Raw genomic sequence first — 22,752 nt, forward strand, 5'->3', positions numbered from 1 at the left:
TTATCCTCTACCCATATATTACAAGGTAAGGCTCCTAGCAGCATATCTGCACTGCATTCCAGCTCCGTCTGCTATCCAGCACACTCCCGCACTCTATATCCTCAAAGTATATCTGCCACATCATCAAAATAAAAGGTCACTTTGATAAGCCCGACCAAACAACGAAACTGCCAACATGTCGCCATGACCAACAATATTGCCATCCAGGAATCATACCACCTGTTTGTCACATCAGCAGATCTGGCCATCAGACTGCCTGCTCATCATCAAGGCACTACATTCTCCCCACTACATGCTTGTCATCAAGTGCACTACAAGTGCCCCCACTAGAGCTGCAGCTGGTCAGCAGTGCTGCACTTGTCCAAATTTGTGAACATGCAAGCTTCTTGAAGACAGCCACAAAGCTCTAGCCTAAGGGAGGCTGGAGCCAAAATCCCTTAAGAAGCTTTTAAGCCAGCAACTAGGAACCACCCCAGTATCCTCCTACTGAGGTCTGCTTTGAACTTGAAAATTCCACTTCAAGGCATATACCTAATCCCTTGTTCACACTCCATGGCTAGCACAGCCAAATCCTGCTCATCTTGCCCATTAGTTGATTCGAGATGGTACTCCTAAACAAACTAGTGTTGAATCAAGTTCTCAAAAGATCCACCATTCACCACACAACCTGCAAGATGACCTTTGACCGACAGTCAACATCATTGTTGATGACAATCCATAGGGCACGATTCCACTTGTTCCTAGTATATAGGATTCTGCAAGCTGAAGTCCTCTATGTTCCAAATACTAGAGATACGCTTGCAGTCTTGCATCTGAAAACGCTCAAGGAGCTGCCCAATGTACTTAAGACTGTCATAAAATAATACCCTGCTCAATTGCAATAAACTGTATGAAGACTAGTAGTGCAAGTGGCCAAGATCTGTTATATCAAAAGCATGCTGTAATTCAGCTTTTTAAGGCTAAAATCTCTGTCTCATGAGGTCTAGTCAACAACATATCATCCACATAAAGAATGAGAATCAAGAGGTTACCCCTATCTTAGCGGACATAAAGTGTGCTTTCAATGTGTGAATTACTAAAGCCAAGAGAAATCAAATATGGATGTATCCTTTCATGCCATGCCCTAGGTGTCTGCTTTAAACCATAGAAGGCCTTATGCAAGTGGCACACTTTGCTTTCTGAGTCTTTCTGAACAAAGCCAGGAGGTTGTGCAACATAACCTCCTCATGAAGATCGCCATTTAGAAAAGCAATCTTCACATCCAACTGATGCACGTGCCAATCAAAATACAAGTGGATGCAAACATCTCAACATAGTCAATCCCATGCTGTAGACATACCCTTTGGAAACAAGATGTGCCTTGTAGAGATCAATGCTACAATCAGATCTATGTTTTAATTCATAAACCCACTCTATGCCTATAGCACGCTTGCTAAGATGCAAGTCACATAACTCCCATGTGCCATTTTTATGAATAGAGTCTATTTCTACCTGCACAGTTGCCATCCAATGCTCATCTTGTAAAGGACCATGTAAGGAGACAAGTTCCTCATTGCATGCAATAGCTAAGTTGCAAACTATCAAATATGTCCATGGTGTGAGAGTGCGCAACGGAAGAAGAACACGAACACAGAGGAGAGGAGAGAGAAAGCAGAGAATGAAGGAAGAAAGTCTGCACTGACTGAGATGAATGCTGAATACACTGAAATGGACAGAGCAGTCCCTGCACGCAGCCCGGAGCGTCAGTGAGGGGACCAGGACAGACTGGAAGCAGTGGCAGCACCAATGCCGGAGACGGAGATGACGGAGGCAGTGCTGAACCTGCAGAGCACGATGCTGGAATGACTGGGGGGGCTGCTATATATAGCCCCCAGGCCAGAAAACTGGCCGACCAGCCAAATCTGGCTGACCTGGCCAGATTTGGCCGACCAGCCAGATCTGGCCGATCTGGCCGACTGCCCAGAAAATGGGCAGACTGCACAAAAAACAGCCCAGTTTGGGCTGTATGACACCCACAGGCTGCTGTATAAACAGGACAGCCACTAAATGAACTGACAGAGCTCCTCTGTCTCCTGTCAGACTCTGACAGGAGCTCACAACCAGGAGATGACAGACTGAGAATGATAAAGAGCAGGCTAACACCCCCTCTCAACTCCTGGGAGAGTCTGAAGACCCAAGAACCGCATGTGATGAAGCAAAGAAGCTTGAGGCAAAGGCTTTGTAAAGAGATCAGCTGCATTGTCCGCCGTAGGACAATAGACCACCACCAGCTCCGAATCCACGATCCGCTCTCGAACATAGTGATACTGAACCTCAATGTGCTTCGTGCGAGCATGAAACACCGGGTTCTTGGCCAGAGCAAGAGCACTCTGGTTATCCACGCGCAGCTCCGTAGGTCCGGTCTGGGAAAAGCCAATCTCCGCGAGTAAGCGACGGAGCCAAACTGCCTCCATAGCAGTCGAACATAGGGCCCGATACTCAGCCTCTGTAGAAGAAAGTGCCACAGTAGGCTGCTTCTTGCTGCTCCAAGAGACAGCACCAAATCCAAGGGTGAAAGCATAACCTGTAGTGGATCGTCTTGAATCCACATCACCTGCCCAATCAGAATCACTCCATCCAGAAAGGGTAATCCCATCTCCATACATGATCCCGAAGGATCGAGTCCCCTGTAAATAGCGAAGAACCCGCAAGGCCGCCTGCCAGTGATCCTGGGTAGGAGTCTGCATAAAAGAAGACAATAAAGCCACCACAAAAGAGATATCCGGCCGAGTGTGAAGCAGCCAGATAAGAGAGCCGACAAGGCACCTGTAACGGGTGGGATCGGTAAGAGGAACTCCAGCTGTCAAAAGCTTGGACTCGGGGTCCATGGGGCATGAGATAGGCCGACACTCAGCCATATCAAACTCCGAAAGAAGCTCGGAGATGTACCTGTGCTGCGAGATAAAAATGCCCTGTGCCATCTGATAGATCTCCAGGCCTAGAAAGAAGTGAAGGATCCCTAGATCCGTCATGTCAAACTCCTGCTGAAGAATGGACCGTGTATGCTCCACCTGCTGAGTGTCGCTCCCTGTAATGATAAGATCATCCACATACAAGATAAGGAACACCGAAAGAGAATCCACAACCTGTAAGTAGAGGTTGGGATCATAAGCGGAGCGCGCAAAGCCACTCTGTAGAAAGAAGCGGTCAATCCGCTGGTACCAAGCACGAGGAGCCTGCTTTAGGCCATAAAGAGCCTTCCGCAGCCTGTAGACATGATCTTCCTTCCCCTGCACAAGAAAACCAGGAGGCTGTGAAACATAAATCTCCTCCTCAAGAACGCCATTCAGAAAAGCAGACTTGACGTCCATCTGATAGACAGGCCAACGGTGGTGAGCAGCAAGAGCCAAAAGAACTCGGATGGTGGACATCCTGGCTGTAGGAGCAAAAGTCTCGAAGTAGTCCAACCCTACACGCTGTGCAAAACCCTTGGCAACAAGCCTAGCCTTATGCTTGTCCAAGGAGCCATCTGCAAGATACTTGGTCTTAAAGACCCATTTCACACCAATCACCTTCCGTTTCGCGGGACACGGAACAAGCTCCCACGTATGGTTTCGCTCGATGGAATCGAGCTCGGCCTGCATAGCCTGTCTCCAAATATCCTGTGCAAGAGCCTCCTCCACAGTGGAAGGCTCGGAATCCTGAAGAATCTGTGACATAAGAGCATAGTTCACACATAGTGAACTGTCCCGCTGGGCCTGTAAACGGGCTGATCGACGTGGACCTGTAGAAGAAGCAGGAAAGTGAGTAACACCTGAATCCTGCATGAGCCGGCGATACCATAAAGGAATCCTAAGAGACTCCTGCTGTGAGGGAGACCGGGGGGTCTCCGGAACCTGCAAAGCACCCAAATCGGAGAGGGACTCCCCCTCACCGAGTGAAGGTAGATCCTCCGCATCTGAAGAAGACTGTATATCCCATGAAGATCCCGAAGTGGCAGTAGAAGAGCTCGTAGTAGACGGAGGCACAGCCACCAAAGGGGAAAGGGAAGCCGAAAAAGGAGGAATAGGGGGGGTGCTAAGGGGCATCCTGGAAGGAAGGGAAGGGAGAGGTGGGGGGGGGTCTGTCGATGATGAAGAAACATCTGTAATGGAACCATCAATCGGATCCTCAGAGGCCGAAGCCTCATCAAAGATCACATCCCTGCTCACCTCAACCTTCCGCATCGTCGGGTCGTAGAGCCGATATCCCTTCGTGGTCGTACTATAACCAACGAAGATAAGCTTTCTCGACTTAGAGTCGAACTTCGTCTTCCTCTTCTTCTTGTCCACATGGACAAAAGCATCGCACCCAAAGATGTGAAAATGGGACACGGAAGGCTTCTTCCCAAAGAAAGCCTCATACGGAGTCATGTCCTGTAACGCCGAAGTCGGAGAGCGGTTGCGAATATGCACCGCTGTAGCCACCGCCTCACCCCAAAGGAAATGAGGAAGACTCCTACGCTCCAGCATAGATCGGGCCATCTCAATCATGGTCCGATTCGCACGCTCCACCACACCATTCTCTGATGGTGTGTTCGGATGGGAATACTCCACCCGAATACCATGATCCCTCCAAAACTGAGAGAAAAGGTGAGAAGTGAACTCGCCACCGTGATCAGCTCGAACGCCACGAACCTTGGAAGTTGTTTGGGTCTCCACAAACACCTGCCACTCACAGAAACGGGAGTACGCCTCGCTCTTGTACTCCAAGAAATAAGACCATACATAACGACTAAAGTCGTCCACAATCAGCATCAAATACTTGGCCTTCCCAAGGGAGGCCGTGCCCATAGGGCCGCAAAGGTCGGTGTGAACCAACTCAAGCGGAGAAGTAGCCCTCCTAGAAGCAACCTGCGGGTGAGGCTGCCGGTGCTGCTTGCCCCTCAAGCAGCTAGGGCACAAAGTGTGTAGAGGAGGGAAATCAGGAAGTCCCTCCACCATCTTCCTCCTAGAAGCCCGACGAAGAGAATCGAGGTTCAAATGACCATACCAAGCATGCCAAAGCAGCCCAAGCTCATGGGAAGTCCGCGCAGCCAAGGCTGTGAGCGTATAAAGCCCACCCGCCTGTGTACCTGTCCAAAGAGCATTACCTGTAGAAGCATCCTCCACTGTGACTTCATCCTGAGTAAAAATGACTCGGGTACCTAACTGAGTAAGGCCATGCACAGATAATAGGTTAAAACCCAAATCAGGGACATAGAGAACTTTGGCGGAGGAAGACCGCCTGTCAGAAAACATAGATAAAGTCCCCAATGCCTCGAACAGGAACTGTAGAATTGTCACCAATGGTGACTGTACCCCCTCTGGAACGAAGATCCAGAAGCCAATCCTGACGGAAGGTCATATGTGAAGATGCTCCACTGTCGACGAGCCAAGGCTTCTCCTGTGTGGTAGAAGCTAGGGCAGTGTCCTCCTCAACAAAGATATGCACAAATGCAGATTCTGTTGTGGCTGGGGCCGCCTTCAAGTCCTTCTCCTTAGGCTTCAAATGGGGATACTTCTGCCAACACTTCTCCTCGGGATGAGTGCCCTTCCCACAATGGGGACACTTGGGCTTCTTCTCCTTCGCATCCTTCTTGTCCTCCTCCTTCTTGTCCTTGGCCTTCTCCTTCTTTTGTTTCTTCTTCTTGCCGCCACCTGTGCCGGCCGTGAATGCCTTGGTGGAGCCACTGGCTCCCACCTCTTTGAGTCGCTCGTCATGCTCCAAGACAAGCGGGGAAAGCTCCTCCCATAGGAGTGTCTCACGGGTCCTCGAAGTGATGAGGGTGGTGTAGAAGACATCATAACGGGGTGATGGCAGCTGAGTCAACAGAATCATCGCCATATCCTCAGACGATATCAGACGACCAAGAGAGGCTAGCTCGCCTCGCATATCCTCCATCTTCGTGATGTGCTCCTTCATGGAAGAAGAACCATCAAGACTGAGCATCCGCAACTTCTTCTCCAGGGAAATCTTGTGGGCAAATGTCTTGTGCTGATACAAAGACGCAAGCTTCGTCCACACTTCCGCCGCGGTCTGTAACCTGTGAACATGTACAACAACAGAATCATGGAGACTCATAAAAAGAAAGGAACGGGCTCGAGAGTTGAGCCTATCCCATAAGGCTGCACGGTCCATAGAGGTGCCATCGGACGAATCCACGGGGGGACGGTCGATGGGCGAAGAAACAAGCTCCCAAAGGTCAAAGGTATCGAGGATGCAGGCCACCTTGCATGACCATAGGGAGTAGTTGGAACCATCCAACTTATCTTCCTTCGGAAAGGAAGGGAGAATCGGCACCTGAATAGAGGGAATCAAGGAAGGCATCCGCACATCTGAAGCAGTCTTCATTGAAGAAACCTTCGCGGTAGATGGAACCCTCTGAGATGCATGGACTGAAGAAGGACGAGTGCGAGGAGGTTCTTCCCGATGTCGAACTTCACGATAATCCCGCCTCCGCTCAGAGGAATGATGAGAAAGAAGTTCATCCTCTGAGTCTTCAAAGCCTGAAAACTGGTAAGACATCTTCGAATCTGCAAAATACCAAAGAAAGGTGTGCCGCTGTCGAAATAGGACCAGCAATGTGGTCACCAACCACAAGGATGCAGGCAGAGAGGGCCTACAAACACCTGGATCCGCAAAACGCAAAGATAACTGATGTCGATCACCAGGAAAGAGACCACCAGCACCAGGAAAGAAGTCGCCAGCAAGAATGTGCCGTCTGGAGGGAAAACGACCAGCAGGACAGCAAAACGCAGCCTGTAGGGAGGTCGCCCAGCAGAAAGAGGGACAGCCTGGTGGTAAACGCAGGATTTCTGCGTTGCTGGATGACGTGGCAGCCTCTGCAGACAGCGTGGGCAGCAAAACGCAGGCTGAAAGGCCTCCTGTAGCAGTCGCGTGGCAGTTGTTGATCTGTTGGCAGCAGCAGTAGAGTATCTCACTCCTAAGGGTATGTCCTCCGTGCTCTCAATCAGGCGATGATACCATATGAGAGTGCGCAACGGAAGAAGAACACGAACACAGAGGAGAGGAGAGAGAAAGCAGAGAATGAAGGAAGAGAGTCTGCACTGACTGAGATGAATGCTGAATACACTGAAATGGACAGAGCAGTCCCTGCACGCAGCCCGGAGCGTCAGTGAGGGGACCAGGACAGACTGGAAGCAATGGCAGCACCAATGCCGGAGACGGAGATGACGGAGGCAGTGCTGAACCTGCAGAGCACAATGCTGGAATGACTGGGGGGGCTGCTACATATAGCCCCCAGGCCAGAAAACTGGCCGACCAGCCAAATCTGGCCGACCTGGCCAGATTTGGCCGACCAGCCAGATCTGGCCGACTTTGGCCAGATCTGGCCGACTGCCCAGAAAATGGGCAGACTGCACAAAAAACAGCCCAGTTTGGGCTGTATGACACCCACAGGCTGCTGTATAAACAGGACAGCCACTAAATGAACTGACAGAGCTCCTCTGTCTCTTGTCAGACTCTGACAGGAGCTCACAACCAGGAGATGACAGACTGAGAATGATAAAGAGCAAGCTAACACATGGGCCCCACATTGGACTAATTTTTGCAATCCTTGAAGGTTTGACCAGCATGTTCAATGAATACCACACCTCTACTAATAAAAACCTTGTAATGGAGGGTTGGTACAAGTGGTACCCTTTACCTTGTGTACTATAACCAATAAGAATGCATTTGATAGCCTTGTCTTGCAATTTATGTCTTCATGGCTATGGCATCAAAGCATATGCCAAACTACCAAAGACATGAATGTGTGACACCATTGGTTTCTGGCCATTCCAAGCCTCATAAGGCATACATTAAACCAATGCTTTAGTGAGGGCTACGATTCAGCACATACATTGCACACAAAATAGCATCAAGCCAAAACTTTGGGGGCAGCTTATAGTGTGAAAGCATATAACTTGCCCTTTCCATTAAAGTGTGATTCTTTCTTTCAGCCACACCGAATTGTTGAGGTGTGTACGATGTGTAATGCCCCTTTCAACCAAAAAAGAGTTAAACTCTTGTGACAGTATTCCCCCCCTCAATCTGTACAGTGTAATCAAGCTTGCATCCGCTACCATTTCAACTGAGGCCAAGAAGGTTTTAAAGCATGCAAACACTTCCAAACTCATGCTCTGATTGCACTCTCACGCAAAAGACAGGTTATCCCGCATATTTGGTCATGCACAATGGCTAAGGATACTTGCAATAAGCTTGCTTTGTTGTATGAAGTGCGCAATGAGGCTCATGTAGGCTATTTGCACAAACAACTTGAGATGAAGCACATGACAAAGGGTGATTTAGTGGATGCATGCATTACACGTGTCAAAGACATAATGGAGCAACTTGCAAATATTGATGAAATAATTCCCGAAGCCTCTCTTGTATCTACAGTCTTGGTCGGTTTACTTGATACTCATTAGAGTTTTACCACTACACTTCACTTACTTGCAAAAGGAGATGCTAAGCAATGGGAGGTGTGTTAAGAAACCACTTCTTCAGTTTACACTTTATTTAGGGTCTCGCATTGACAACTCAAAGGCCTGGTGTCCACATTTTGGCCACATTTTCAATGGGCACCCACACAATGATGCACCACCCTAGACAGCTTATACCTATAAGTAAGCAATCACTTCATTCATTCTTCACCTCTCTCTTCAATCGCTCTTCACCACCTTCTTCAGTCACCACCACCACTTCCTTTCTCTCACTAACCCCTTTCACTGCCCTCACACCCCTTCAAGAGGACATTGTGGTTCATGGCTTGTGGCTACCTTCACCCTTCATCATCTGCTTCACACGCCCTATTCCATCATCAAGCCTTGTGTTTGGAGCATCTTCCACATGGCGTCACTATCCTCTACTTAGCATCAACACCCTTCTCCTTCAAGCTCCACCTTCACCTGCGTTTTTCAATCTAAAGATCTTCTCCTTGCTTGGTGTCATCATCTCTAGCTTGGCGTCAGCATCCTAGCCTCTGCCGGGACCTACATTTTTGCAGCCCGACTCATCCTCCATCATCCAGCGTCATCATTATCCACCTAGCAGCAACATTTGGGTTTCTCTCCCTACATTTGACAACTCTAACACTCTTGGATTTGCGTTTTGCTACCCCAGACACTCCCCGGCATCAAAGAACTAGGGTTCGCTCCCTCAACAACAACTAGTGATCATCTTCCACATCTTCAAACAACATTAGAGGACTGTAGTTCGCTTCCTCAACAGCTGTCTTTCACCTTCCTATGATTACTTTGATAGCCCACCACCCAAAGGACTACATTTCACTCCCTTTACTATGCAGATTTCCCACAGGTGCTGCCGCCTAATTCAGACAAGACAGTGTAGTTATGTATCATCTTTTCTTCTCCTAGCATGATTCAATGCATCGTCACCGTGGAGCAGGTGGCACACAAGGCAAGTGCAACATATCTGATTGTCATTGGTTGTATGTACTATGATGAGTCCTTGATCATTTTACTGTACTAATCACCCATGATGTAAAAGAGGGTGTTAGTTTTGAACATATCCTAGGTGTTGAAACCCTTAGCCAGAGTGCATTTCGATTCTAAGTTTGGCGCATTAAATTGGCTGACTGGTGTTTTCAGCCATACTAAATGCTGGCCAACCTATTATTTTAATGTATTTCTTTTTGCCTATTTATAGGCTGCTCCCCTCCTCTCATCCATTTTATCAAATATGAACACAATACTTCAATTGGAGAGAGGAAGACAGCTGCAATCTGTTGGTTGTCCTCAGCCCATACACTTGTACTACTCTTGAACCTTGGTATATGGATTCCATTCCTGAGTCTATTCTCTCTGAGTTTTTTTGTGTTCTTGCTGATCTTTTCTGTTGATTGTGTTTACAGCAAAGCTATCACCACAATCTATCTGCTCCTGTTACTCCACACTTTTCAGATAGGATCATGAGATATTGGATGGGTGATGAGGTATAACTCACACCAAAGAGCCACTCCATCCGTAAGATTCTTCTAACACGAAGAATCTTGGATCCATCCCTTTGCCACATGGAGGCAAGGGTGCCTTTCAACTCCTTCACCCAAGTGTAGACAAGCTTCCTATCCTGCTCGCCATTGACCTCCTGGATGGTAAGTCTGTTTACCATCACCGCTTCTTTCTTTTCAGTGAGGGAGACTTGGAGACCCACCAAAAATATAGGATGCTCCCAGCAATTAACACAAGGGGTAGAGGCTAGCGACCCAGTTGAGCAAGGAAAATTAAGACCTCAATTAATCTCAACTAACTCTAATATCTGGCCTATCTTAACCCCAAAAATTTTGTTTCAAAAAGAAAGATATTCAATTATTTAGTAAGAAAAACGGGCAAAAAGTCCTATGAAAGGATAATTCGGGGACTGCTACTCATCCTCATTTCAGGCTTTCAATTGGCATCATCCTGCTTTTTCAGACATCCCCATGTCTGCTCCATCAGCTGCTGCATTTGCACTCCAGCTGTCTCAGCAGTAGCCTGCTATCCTCACTGACATACTCCTAACCTAGTGACTGCTGTCAGCTGATCATCATCAACAAGCTGTTGTTTTGGGACCTATTATTGGTGTTTTCAACCTCTTCACAGCCTTGTAAAAGTCCACACTCCTGCATTTACTCTTAGGACTGTTGCCATCAATTCTCTCCCTGAGGGCTGCCACCTTAGCATCAGGACCTGCCACGGCTGCATTTTGCTGGTTTAATCCTGTTGCATAGCAAACAACCATTTCCAACCAATTCCAGCTACTACGAGAGACCTGCTGCTGTGTTTTGGACACGTCTTGGATATGACATGCTATTTGAGCTATTTCCAGTGTTTTCCATCTCCATCAGCTCACCTCAACTATGGTCCTTGAGACAACAAGGTCAAAGGCTTCATTGTACCATTTTTCATTTCTATATACCCTCACTTCATTGAGCATTTCTCATATTGTATTATTGTGTGTGGTACTCTTTGTGCTCCCTCTAGCATTTCGTTACGTAGTATCAGAGCAAGGTGCTCAAGTAACACCTAAGCATTAATTTTGAAATCTTGGCATTCAAGAGCACACCAAAACAGTTTAAAATGCTTCATTCCTCGTGACTAAAGCACTCTCTTACAAGGCCTCTTCTTGTGAATCCCACTTCCCCTTCTTGTCATTGTACCCATCACATAAAACCTCAACCACGAGTGCAAGAGTTCAAGATTGCTGAAAAGGGTAACTAGGCAGTCAAGCTGGCTAAGTATCAGTGCTAACTTGCCAAATTCACCACTACTAACCCTCCAAGTCAAATGACAACCAAGTCACTATGTTCTGTAACAAGCTGCCCCCAAAGTATTTTAACTTTATGCAACAAAGCTAAAAGCCATATCACAGTCATAACTATCCACCTTTTATGAGTTCGGAGTGTCAGCTCTTCCGTTTGCAAGGCTGTTTGACCAAGTATACAAAAAGACTCCCTTCCTTACTTCAAAGGGACCTCCGATATCATTTCCCAAAATGGGAAACCGAAGAGTGGGAAAACCAATAGTACTTAGACAACTAGTGATGAACAAAGTAGTCCTTAATCAAATCTCAAGCCAGGATGGTAAGTTATGTCCAATAAAATCAGGCTTTGCTAACATCATCAAAAGAGAGGCCATTTTGACAAGCTAAGTGCACTTTGAACAAATCCCGAGTTTCTACTTCTCCTAGGCCCTTCAACCTGCCAAGAGAGAGCACTTGTGCTGTTGAGAAACCACTTCTTCAATTTCCCCACTTCAATTAGGGTTTTGCACTAACAGCCCCAAAAAGGGCTGGTGTCCACATTCTGGTCATTTTATCAGTGGGCACCCACTCAATGGTGCGCCGCCCTAGACAGCCTAGGCCTGTAAATAGGCCATCACTTCATTTATTCTTCACCACCACCACTTCAATCATTCTTCACCCCTCTTCTTCCGTCGCTCAGACATTCTTCCCTTCTCTCTCTAGCCCTTCCACTGCCCTGACACCCCTCCCTGCAGACATTGCGGTTCATGGTTTGTGGCTGCCTACTCCATCTTCACCCTCCTACTATCAAGCACCAACCTCCACCATCTCTTGGGCTACATTTTGGTGGTGGTCACTCTTCTCTTCAGCTAGCGCATCTTCCCTACAATTGGCAACAGCATACCATGGTCTCCATCATCCATAGCTAGCAACCTCTTCCACTCCCTTCAAGCTTCATCAAATTTGCGTTTGGCTACCTAGAGACCTCCCCCACATTTGGCGTCACCTTCCCAAGCTTGGCATTAGCATCTTCCTACCTGGCATCACCCCACATCTGGCATCAGTTTTTGCAGCCCCAAGTACCTGCGTTTTTGGGTTGACAAGCCTTCACAGACTACATTTACTCTCTTGGTGGTTGTCCCTTCATCTAGCGTCATCATCCATCCCTTGGCATCAACTTCTGGGCTGCTCTCCCTACGTTTGACAGCTCCACACACTTTGGGAGTTGCATTTGCTGCCCAGGCCATCTTCCTAGCGTTCAAGGAGTCAAACAGGACAATGCAATCATCTTTTGAGCTTCAACTCCATTGTATCAGCCTTTCTTCTCATAGTATGATTCATTGAATCATCACCATATTCTTTTGTGTTTCTAAGTTTCTCTTCTCTCTCAGTGTTTGCCATACACACAGTATGTTTCTCCACGCAAACCCTACTGCCTCTCTGCATCGTCGCATATTCTTGACATGGTATCAAAGCATACATTTCACCTTGACATATGCATCTCCTTGGCAACCGAGAAGGGATCTATCATAGTGCTAGGGAACACCCGAAATGGGGCCTCGAGATGTTGAAATGGCATTTCTACTCACCCATGATGCACTTCAGCTAGGCGTATCTTCCCTATCTCGTCTCCTTAACAAGGAATGTGCAAGAAATGCATTTGGAAACAAGCTTACCTATCAGGAATGGGATGTGACGTGGCCTTCAAAGATCCGTTGACGATTGTTGGTTGCGTTTGCTTTCCTTGCTCCTGCTTTTGTGCCCACTTTCTCCCACTTTGGTCTCAACTGCCACCTGTCGCCTGTTACATGCTACTGCAACCCTGCCTCTGCCTACACCCCCAACTCCAATGCTCTTAGCAATTATGTGAAATCAACTTTTGCTTATCATGTATGTCACAACAGTTGGGTTGTTGTGCCATGCCGAGGATGTTACCATTGATACTCGTCCTTACAATTGCCTTTGGACCATTTTGGCATTTCACTTAAATCTTGAGACTAGACTTTAGTAGCCTTCATTTCTTGTATCCTTTTCGGCATGTTGTTTTAACTTTGTTCATTGTTCATTGTTTTATGACATATGAATTTATGGTTAACTAGCTTGTAATTCAATTTATAGTGACTAGTCATATCTTTAAAGTTAAAATGCTTTGTCCTTGTATATCATATCTTGACTTTAATACTATACATGAATTATGAGTAAATAATTAAAAAAATTATCTTTTCATGATTTTTTTATGCCATACCTCTAACTCCATCCCCGTTCCTTGGGCTTGGCATCCTTGTCATTGTCCCCATCCCGATTCCCTATTTCTGTTCCCCCATTTCATGTTTCTATCAAATCTACTAAGCCACCAAGAAATTGCCATGTAATTTATCATTTTTTCTAGCTCTTATAATAGTCCTCAAAAGAACTAAATCAATTACTATGAGAATTCAAAATATTTGGCAGGATCACTAGCTCAGAATGTTCTACAAAAAGGATTCATTGTGTACTGCCACTTCATCCCTCACTCTTCCACTTTTGTGCCAGCCCTCCAACCTCTCCCTACTGCTCCAAAACCTTCACTGGCTTTCTCTCTCCTCTCATCATAATTATCATCCAATGTAATCAATTCAAGCTTCCACCCTGCTACCCATCCTCACCAAAAGCTATCACATGTTGTTTCAGCCCTGCTCTTGTGCTGTGTTTCATTCCCAGCATCTTCCATCTGCTGCAGTTTGATTCCAGCCACATCCTCTCCTCCAGAGGCTGTTGCAAGGCTGCTACGCTACATTTATCAGCCAAACCCTCTCATACTACCACATCCTGATTTTCAGCCTGCTCCCCTACTTTCGCCTACCCTCTATCATCATTTATCCTCTCCAAAACTGCTGTATGGGAGCCTATGCTGGCCAGAATGGATTACATCAAATTTCTGCATCAAAATAATGGTTTGTTGCACTTGAGATCCATTCAATCCACGTTTCCTTCACTGAATGCTGCCACCCTGTTCATTCCAGCCTGCGTTGGGATCCAGAGCTGCAATCATAGCTTCTCTCCCATCATCCTCAACTTCTCCTCTTTGCGGCATTTTGCTTCTCTCCATCCGCTACATCCACCAGCTGCCATCTAGGCTGAGACCAGCTGCATTTGCATCTTCAGCCATCATCCCTTGTTGTATTTTGCTCACAGCCTACTTTTTGATTGCCACCCAGCTGCCTAGCACCTTTGTTTTTCACTGTAGTCAGTCATCTTTCACAATGCTGCATTTCTCTGCAACCCTCCTCTCCATAACTGTTCTGTTTGATTGTGTCCTCCGTAGCCATAGCTACACTCGAGGGGGGCTACTTCCGATTTCGGCATCAAGCATTGGTGGTTTGAATCAAACGGAAGGCCACCAGAGGGCAACGGAAATGGAGAGGCCTCGAATGGATCACTCCAGAAAACTCCAATCGGGGATGGGTGAGCCAAGCCTCTAACCCAACTATGAGATGATAGTGAGGAACTATCGAAGCCGCCATAAGCTACATGGAAACACAAGGGACCAAGGGCCAAGTAGCAAAGAATGGTGGCTCATACATACATATTTTGCCCAGACAGTTGTACCATCATACACATAACTATAACTCATGGTCTCATAGGTCATTTTGGCCTTTTGTAGAGGTTAATATATCATTTCATTTCTCCTCATACTTGCGTTTTTAGTTTTTCTCTCTCATGCACTGCTATCTGCATTAAATCCAACCTTCCCTCGCTGTGAATGTTGGTATTCGACACATGGAGGCTGCCTTCCTGCATTTCGAGATCCATTCAGAGTATAACACACTCTCTAGCTTATAGCCTCTACCTTGATCCCAAAGATACGAGAGTTCGAGGTTCAGTATTCACTCCATAGTGTGTTTGCTGCATAAGCATTGTATATTCATTATTCATTCACTTCATTATTCATTGTGTTCATTGTCTCCAAGTTACCCTAACCCTAACTAAGTTTTGTGTTTATCAATCTGTGCTTTGTCGTACGATTGGTTTTGTGTTTTCTCCGTTTAAAGCATTTCTTCACATGGTATCAAAGCTTGATTGATACGCTGAGCAGAAATGAAAACGTGGAAACAGGTAAAACCAAACTCACTAAGAGTTGATTTCAAGATGAATAGTGGCACGAGACCCGTTTCTCCTCCCAACCTTGCCTAGATAGTTGCTGGCAACTCTCTTCGTGATCTGACTGCCAACCGTCAACCTTTAGTGAGTCCTACTATTCTTGGACTCTAGTTCATTCTAGGCTCCCCTAAAACCCGTTCGGGTGCCCAAGGCCCCCAGACGGTCATCCCTCACGCCCGTTTTCCATAATTTACCTTACTAATGTAACATTTCCTTCCCCTTAAGAATCGGTTTCGTCCTCGAAAACGATACTTGGAAGGTCCAACTGTAAATTGGGAATATTCCTTGTTCGTCTGTCGCGAACATTTAATATTATTTCTGGTTCATGTTGATTAGATTGGTCATCTAATAGCTCCTCAATGTTATCATTTAAGATTAGATTATCCAAATCACCTAGCTTCTTCCTTAGCTTACTTACATGAAAAACTGGATGTATTTTACTACCAGCAGGTAGTTGGAGCTTGTAAGCTTGTTCTCCCACCTTCTTAAGTATTGTGAAAGGACCACAATACCTAGGTGAAAGCTTTGGACATTGTCCCGTTTTCATGGTTTTAGTTTGTTTAGGCACTTTAAGATAGACCAATTCTCCTTCTTCAAAGGAGATGTCTCTTCGGTGAGGATCTGCATAAGCTCTAGCTCGATTTTGAGCTTTCTTAATATTTTCTTGAGCAAATTTTAACATACTATTCATATCCTCCAAAAAATCCTTGGCTGCCTGAACCTTTTCCTTATGCAGTCCTACTGTATGAGGAGCTCTGGGCTGAAACCCATACATTAACATAAATGGACTATATCCAGTGGAAGAGTGCTTGGCACTATTATATGCAAACTCTGCTATCGATAGATACTCTTCCCAATTAGTTTGCCTTTTACTTACATATGCCCTGAGCATATCTTCAAGGATTTGGTTAACCCTTTCAGTTTGCCAATCTGTTTGCGGGTGGTCCGCCGTACTCATGCTAAGTTTAGTATCCAACTTCCTAAATACCGCACGCCAAATTTGACTATCAAATTTTCTATCCCGATCAGAAACTATACTTGCCAAAAGGCCATACAATCGGTATATGTTCTCTACGAACAATCTAGCCAATTCTGGTGTTTTAACATCAGTTGAAGTTGGAATAAACCTAGCCATTTTGGTTAACCTATCCACAATCACCCACACAGAGTCGTGCCCCCTCTGTGTTCTAGGTAATGCAACAATAAAATCCATGGAGATACTCTCCTATTTTCCCGAAGGAATCTCTAATGGATGGAGAAGTCCTCCCATTTTCAATCTTTCAGCTTTATTAACCTGGCATTTATTACATTTGACCACATAGTCAAGGACGTCCTTATTCATTCCAGGCCAATAGAACTGCCTTTTAATAAGACTATAAGTCTTATTAACTCCTGGATGTCCCGTGCTAGGGGTATCATGACACTCAAAGAGTATCTGGCGCCTTATTTCTTCATCTTTCGGGACACATACCCTACCATTGTAGAGTAAATAACCATTATCAATGGTAAAATTCTTCCACTTGAATCCCATTTGAGCAACCCCCAATGCTCCATTTCTTTGTTGAACATCCTCAAATATTCCTTCCTCAGTGGAGGCCCTTCCATTTGAATCCCCATTTTTTATTGCTTCCCATATGTTGGAATAAGCCGAATCAACCTGGCATTTCCCTTGTAAGGATTCAAGCAAATCGGAAGTGAACTGAGTAAAACTCAATTCATTTATGATGGGCATTCTGCTGAGTGCATCAGCCACTATATTATACTTTCCTTTTCTATACCTTATCTCATAGTCGAACTCTTGGAGGAGTTTGGCCCATCTGGCTTTACGCCCTTGTAGATCCAGTTGGTCATTAAGCCACTTAATGCTTTCATGATCCGACAAGATCAAAAGTTTGGCACCGTACGGATAGTGCCTCCATTTCTTCATTGCATGTACTATTGCATACAGCTCCCTCTCATAAACAGAATAATTCTGGTTTGCACGGTCTAACTTCTTGCTTTCAAAAGCAACTAGTCGACCTTCTTGTAATAAGACCGTGCCTATCACCTTATCACTGGCATCGGCTTCAACCACAAATGGTTTATTGGGATCCACAATTAATAGTATTGGAGCTGTAGCAATAGCTACCTTAAGTTTTTGAAAACTTTCATTTTGGTATGTTCCCCAATTAAAGCTTTTCCCTTTCCCTTTAAGTTGGTCTGTCATTGGAACAGGCATTTTGGCATAATCTCGAATGAACCTACGATAAAATCCAAATAATCCCTAGAAGATCTGCACCTCTTCCAGGTTCCTTGGAGATGGCCATTCAATGATTACCCTTACTTTTTCTGGATCCATCTTGATTCCCTCTTTCAAGATAATATGCCCCAAATATTTAACCTCTTGTGCGAAGAATTCACACTTAGTTTTCTTTGCATAAAGGGATTGTGTTCTTAACAATTGGAATACCAATCGTAAGTGTTACAAATGTTCTTCTTTTAATCTACTAAAGATCAGGATATCATCCAAGAAGACTACTACAAAATGTCCTAGATAGGGCCGTAACACACTATTCATCAGCTTCATAAAGGTAGCTTGTGCATTAGTGAGGCCAAAAGGCATCACCAAAAAATCATAATGCCCGTATCTAGTACGAAATGCTATCTTAGGAACATCTTGTGCCTTAATTCTTACTTGGTGATAGCCTGATCTCAAGTCTATCTTTGTAAAGAATTTTGCCCCTTGTAATTGATCAAAAAGATCTTCCATTCTGGGCATAGGAAATTTATTCTTCACCGTTTATCTTATTAAGTGCTCTATAATCAACACAAAGTCGCATAGAACCATCTTTTTTCTTTGCCAATAAAATTGGCGAAGCCTAAGGTGAATTACTGGGTTGTATAGACCCTTTATCAAGATAATCCTTAATTTGTCTTTCAACTTCTTGGTGCTGTGTTTCACTTAACTTGTAAGGTGGTTTAGAAATAGGGTGTGTATCCTTATTTGTGTCAATTGGGTGATTTATATCACCCCTATCTGGTGAAAGGCCACTTGGTAAATCAGAAGGAAACACATCTTTAAATTCATCTAACAAACCACTTAATTCATTACTTACATTCAACTCACAAACATAAGAAAATTCTTGCTTTATATTACAGAAAGTAAAAGTGTTTTGTACAGGAAGAGACCATAACATATATACCTCACAAGCTTCCTTCTTTATCAGCTTCTGAACTTCAGTGGAACACAACAAAGGATTATCAGATACTTCATGTTCACCTTGAATCACAAAAGTCTTACCATCCCTTTCAAATTCCAGTGTATTATGATGATAACTACGTTTTAAGGATGGTTCCAATCCCCATAGCCACTCCCTCCCTAAAGCAATATCGGCTCTTTCCATATTCATAATTTGGAAATCAAGTTTATCTTTATATCCTTGGATCTCAATTTCCAAATTGGATACCATTGTATCCCATATTTTATTATCCTGACCTTGCATCATACGAACAACATATTGATGCTCACTCTTTTGTTGGGGAAGTTTCAATTTTTTGATAAATGCATAATTTATGAAATTGTGGGTAGCAGAGTCATCAATCATGACTCTAACCCTCTTTCCAGCTATCAATCCATGTACTCTAACGAAATCATGTGACCCAAAGGTAGGCTGCCACATAGAAGTTGACATACAACACCTGTGTTGTACATCCTTGTGCAAAACCTCTAAAGATTTATACTTTTCATGCCCCTTTAATTCTAGGGTCTGCACTACATGGATTTGTTTTTCTTTTCTCTTGCCCTTGTCCTTATCCTTTCCTTTATCTTCCCCCTTTTTCCTTTGAGGGCAATTCCAGGCAGCATGGTTAGGGGATAGACAATTGAAACACAGCTTTTTTTTTTTGGCCTTATCAAAGTCATCTGGACTTAACTTTGGCCTTACATATTGTTTCTTTTCAAAAGGTTGTTTCTTGCCCTTAAAATTTGCTTACAAATTTTGAGGTTTCCAATTCTTTAGTCTTGGGCTCCGTATCAGTGAGACTAGTGAGTGTACCTGGACACGTACTATCTTCATTGATTAATGCAAATTTAATTGCCTCTTCAAGCGTCTTAGGTGAACTCCTTTTCACTTCCTTTTTACAGGCCTTATCTAGTCCCCTAATGAATCCTCTTGTCTTTTGAAATTCATCTATTCCTTCCAATTTGAGGATTATCTCACGATATTCCTCCAAATATGCCAGCAAGGGTCTTTTCTTTTGTCTGATATAATCCCAATCTTCCCAATTTCTTTCCATTTCAATTTCAGGAATGAATTCTTTCAAAAAGACCGATTCAAAATGAGCCCAAGTTTCAGGTATTTTATTTGTCTCCTTTAAAGTTCGCCACCATTTATACGCCTTTGGTCCCAAAGTTAAACTGGCCTCCAGCGCTTGGAGATGTGGTGGAGTATTTTTAAGTTTGTGCAAATCTTCCCATTTTTGGAGAAAATTAAAGATAGTGTCTTTATATCTATCTTTTTCCTCCCCGTGAAACTGAGGGGGTTTCATATCTTTTAAAACTGGATTATGCCTTAACTTGTGGTAGGGTTCTTTAGGATCTCGCATAGTCACATCCAAATCCTTCGATGAAGATGGAATATCCGAGGTTTCTAGCTTATTTTTATCCCTTTCTAATAATAAAGTTAATTGAGATTTTATTTTGGTGAGTGTTTGAGTTAAAAATTCCATTTGAACCCCCTGTGCCTGCACACGAGCAATTAGATCATCAAATTGTTCTCGTGTGGCAAAAAATTCTTCCCACTATTCTTCTTGTATCTCCGTTTCATGGGGATCTATCATAGAGTGGTCCCCAGACCTAGAACCCTCAATTACTCCCTCTTTCCCTTCCATCAATACACTGGAATTGGAAAGCAAATATAAGAAATTTGCGTACAAAGTGAAGTACTTCCCTGGTTATAGTGATAGGGCAATTGTTGCTGGCTTTTAATGATAACCCCGAAGAGTGAGGAATAATTTGTCTTTCCCGAACTAAGCCGGTCACACTGGAAATGAAGCTTATTAAAGATTAAGTCAGAACACATGGTAAAGATATTTATGCAAAATATCTTCAAGTACCATGGAATGCCACAATCAATTGTGACTGATACAGACCCAAGATTGACTAGCTTGTTTTGGAAAGCATTGTCTAAAAACATGGGCACTACGCTGAAATTTTCATCTTCTTTCCATCCACAAACTGATGGACAGTCTGAAGAAGCTAATTTAACTATTTTAGATCTACTGAAGTGTTATGTTTCAGATCATAAGACTTTTTGGGAACACTACTTGCCATTGCTTGAGTATGCATATAATAATAGTGCACTCATCTACTGGCAAAGCACCTTTTGAGATTGTCGAAGGTGGAAAGAAACTGCCTTTGCAGACAAAAGATAACATTTTTGAAGCAAATTGTTATATAAAAGATTGCGAAGAAGCATATAAAAAGGTCAAGTATGCCTTAGAAAAGTCACAAGCTAAACATAAAAGAGCTGCTGATAGTCATCGTCAGAAACTCTTGTTCAAAAAGGATGATTGGGTCTTATTGCGTTTTGAAAAGGCACGTTTGAGAAAATAGAAGAGCAAGGAACGTTTGTTTCCAAAGTTGAGTATGCATTACTATGGTCCTTTTCAAGTCTCAGAGAAGATCAATGACGTGGCATATAGGCTGAAATTGCCAGAGAATTGGAAAATTCATAATGCATTCCATGTGAGCCTATGAAGCCTTTTATTGGTGAAGTGCCAGAAGATATGGTTCAAGAAGAATAGCCTAAAGTAGAAAAATTAGATGAGATTCTAGTTCTTGAGCAAATCCTGGCACATAAGAATAGGAAAGTGAAAGGTAGAGTTATAAGAAGATTTTTTGTGAAGTTCAAGAGCTACTATTCACCAATGGATGCCAAATGGATGGAAGAGGCTAAATTGGCAGATTCGCCTCACTTATTGCAACTTTACCAAGAAGCTTTCTTACTGGAATCTACAGTGACTTAGAATGCTTTTTGAAGCAATGTATATTCTCTATTGTACAGTTGAATACTCCATCTCATTGAATAATGCACAATGTATGGTTTACACTTAGCATTAACATGTGTATCACTGAATGAAATCTCAGTGCTTTAAAGCTGTATTTGTTACACTTCAGTTGAATGATTATACATGTTGTGACACTAATAGTTCGGGGATACGTGCTATCGCCTTGTGTTGTATCCGGAAACATGTATATTAGAAACGCTCTTAGTAACCATAGTTGGATACAGGATGTGATCCTCCACCTATGTGAGACTTGAACTTGCAATGGCACAGATGGTAGTGGAGAAACTCCTACCATCCCCTCGTGTCATCTGTTAGCAAGTGATACATGAGATGGCACTAATAACATGGAGAATCTTGTTATCGTCCTGTGTCATCCATTAGCATGTGTGGCATGCAATCGAGGTCGCTTGCTTTTTTGAAGAGGGGGGTATGTCACCAGGTGGTGATACTTTTTGCAGTTGCTTTCCTTATTTACTTATATAAATATTTTATTTTTCTTTTCTTTAGTTGTTGTTGCTTTTTACCCCCAATGTTCTCTTGGAATAAGCCGGGATCTTTGCATGGCCAGAAGAGGCAACCATTGGGACAAATTGGACTAATGGTTTGTCTAAGCCTTAGGACCAGTTCCATATTGAATGGGCACTAAATAATAGAATGACAGTGGTTTGGGACTATGTGCTTAGGACAATGAGCCTAGCCAAGACAGAAGATGCACATGTGAGAATGCTCACGGAACAAAAGTCACTGTAACTGAACCACATTACACTTTTTGATGTGGTTGCAATGATAAAAGTTGCTCAGAACAACTTGAGGAATGCAGGGGTCACCATCCCTAAAATTTAGGGAGTTACTATTTTTGGACCCCAGAATCTGTTTGCATCATTATCTTTGTTTTTGCACGAGGATTAATTCTCTAGTCTGTACCAAAGTCAAATTTTGCACCGATCATGGAGAATTTTAGACTGGAAAATTTAAACATGAAAATTGTTACATGTATGCCATGTGGCACAAATTCCTAAAAGAGAGAGAGAGAGAGAGAGAGAGAGCATGAAAAAAAACGCAATAGGCATGAGGGGCAGATTTGAGAGTGAAGTTTTGGAGGAACAAAGGGCAGATTGTTGCAAGTACATCAGCTATGGAGAGCACTTCTTCGTCTCTGACTCATGTACGGAGGTAGAGCTTGCTCCCTCTAGTCAACTCTCTCTCTCTATTCTCAGAGGAAATGCTCTGCATGATGGGCTGATTCCATCGACGATACAATTCTGTGTTTCCTTTGCACTTCTGCTGAAGTAAGAGCCTCACTGTCCAGGTTTAGGAGCAGCT

The 22,752-nt window shown here is 44.1% G+C and overlaps 1 protein-coding gene across 1 annotated transcript in view; it reads right to left on the bottom strand.

The window, feature by feature from the left end:
• ERMO2 (Sec23/Sec24 protein transport family protein) overlaps window positions 1–22,752 on the bottom strand; it is a 50,264-nt gene that overhangs the window by 16,670 nt on the left and 10,842 nt on the right. The window lies entirely within an intron of this gene.

This window comes from Lygodium microphyllum, chromosome 5 (assembly GCF_053477565.2).
Source record: "Lygodium microphyllum isolate KBCC chromosome 5, Lygodium_microphyllum_v1.1.10, whole genome shotgun sequence".
Lineage (NCBI taxonomy): Eukaryota > Viridiplantae > Streptophyta > Polypodiopsida > Schizaeales > Lygodiaceae > Lygodium > Lygodium microphyllum.